Raw genomic sequence first — 2,126 nt, forward strand, 5'->3', positions numbered from 1 at the left:
AGATTTGCGTAGGTACATGTGAAACGATCAGTGATCTTGACAGATCGCTTAGATCCCGATATCTTGCTAGTGTTAATAATGAAAGGACCGTTGAAGTTTTGCATCGTGAGCACGCACATTTGAAAGTGCCAGGTTGCTCGTTAGTTTTGAGCGCGCTTCGAACAAAAATGTTGCTTATGTTTTTGTCGCGTTTGAATGAAATAAGTGGAGGTTGCGAAAATATTCTACCAGTCTCGGGATCATTTTGGAGTAATTTAAAGTTACTAAGAATGATATTTTGTTACCACCAATAGCGTAGCTCCTACTCTACAGTAACTATAAAAACTACACATAACCCACGATTCCTCGATTCGCTCTGACGAAGGTTTAACGCTCGAAACGTCAGCTTTTAAAACCTCTGTACGGTGGCCAATTTACATTATCGACTCCGTTGATAAAACCAAATTTTTGTATGTTTTCAAAGCTGTTTGTGACGTCAACCCGGTAACGAACCCATTCCCCTTCATTGTTCGGTTATTGGTCAAAGTGTGACACTTTCCCCGTCTTTCAAAGCCAATAAATAAGTGAAATTTCATTCAAAAGGTTCTAAAAATAACAGCGATGTTTTTGGGATGATTTCGGAGAATAAACAAAGTGGAAAAGTGTATTGAGGTCATAGGCACTTTAAGAACGCTACTAATTCGGAGTAAATTATTCCGATAAAATCACTTACATATGATATAAACACAATGACTTTCTAAAAACCCGCTAGCATTTAAAATCATTGGTAATTACAGATATGATCCATAGTAAAGTGTTCTTCAATGGATTTGTCTTGCAAACGGGTAGCGTGAAAAATCTTTGGTTTCGGGTGCAGGAAGGGGCATCGTTAATTGGTGTCAACAGTGTGTGGAGCTTGTAGCTTTTATCCTTAAAAAATTGGTTACATATAGCTTTGATAGGACGCCCACAAACCCTGGAGCTATTAAGGCTCCATTAACTACGAGCTATCACTAAGAAAAAAGGAAAAATGATCCAGTTTCCCGCGAGTGCACAAATGGACCAAAAAGCAATTACACACTGAGATTAAAGAGATCAACTCGGAACATCGGAGCCCAATAAGCTTTTTGATGGCGAGCCTTAGCGAGGCAGCAGCCTATTCTTGATATTAGCGAAAAAAATCAAAATTTGTGGGATGTAAGATCGGAAGCATGCGCAGTCGATTGTGGTGTTATCATGTCTATAATCCGGGGTATTGATACCCGTTATGACGTCACGTGCACGTGGAAGAGAATCTTACAGCCTCACAGCCTTCGAGTCGAGTACTTTTCCAATGGGTCGTCATTAATCATCATTCAACTCGTACATGTACAGTTGTTGAACCTCTTACATTTGACATCCGAGTCAAATTGTTCTTTAACGTCTTAAACCGTTGCGCGAAGAGAAAATCAGTTCTCGACCTAGACCACAAGCTGTCGTCTTTCTTGGGTCTTTCTTTCCTCAGAGCCATGCACGACGGATGGAATTACTATTTTATGCAAATTAATTGTAAAAACGAGGCGTGTCAAGCACGACAATAAATTTAAATTTAAATTGACGTTTGCTCAACTACGCTCAGCATTTCTCAACTCTTTTGCTGAAAAGGGACCACAAATTTAACAAAAACAGAAGTTTAAATTCAAAGAATGAACTGACATGCCATTGTTTTGAAATTATCCCTTTGCTTATAAATTAGTAACGCCTGCCACACAGGCTAAAGGTATGCACACCTTCCTTCGCTCTTTTAATATTTTCACGCACATTTCCAGTACCCTCTTGCTTCAAAAATTTGCAGCTGCCAGTCACTGCTCCCAGTTTCCACGCCAGCACTCACTTTCACACTGAAACTCCTATTTTTAATGGTAAATATCGCCATCTTCCCTTTTTTTTTCGTTTACCGTCGAATGCGTTTCCTGATATTGGGTCGGTCGGTCGGATTGAAAAAAAAAAGCCTAAAAAAATATCATAAGCATTCTCGCAATCTGAGGCCTGGAACCCCAGCATCATAGCTGTGGCGCCAGAAAAACAACAAGACGTGAACCCAAAATCAATATGGCGGAAAAGTTGGTGAATGTTGTTGCAAAATTAAGACAGCGTGGGAAAAAGGT

The 2,126-nt window shown here is 39.8% G+C and overlaps 1 protein-coding gene across 1 annotated transcript in view; it reads right to left on the bottom strand.

The window, feature by feature from the left end:
* Nucleotides 1–442: 442 nt before the first annotated feature.
* The window catches only part of LOC138027349 (monocarboxylate transporter 10-like), an 8,034-nt gene continuing 6,350 nt past the window's right edge, over nt 443–2,126 (bottom strand). The window contains exon 4 of the mRNA XM_068874926.1: nt 443–2,126. This exon is cut by the window's right edge and continues 840 nt beyond it. The gene's annotated coding sequence lies outside the window, so the exon portion shown is untranslated.

This window comes from Montipora capricornis, chromosome 12, assembly GCF_036669925.1.
Source record: "Montipora capricornis isolate CH-2021 chromosome 12, ASM3666992v2, whole genome shotgun sequence".
In the NCBI taxonomy this organism is placed as follows: Eukaryota; Metazoa; Cnidaria; class Anthozoa; order Scleractinia; family Acroporidae; genus Montipora; species Montipora capricornis.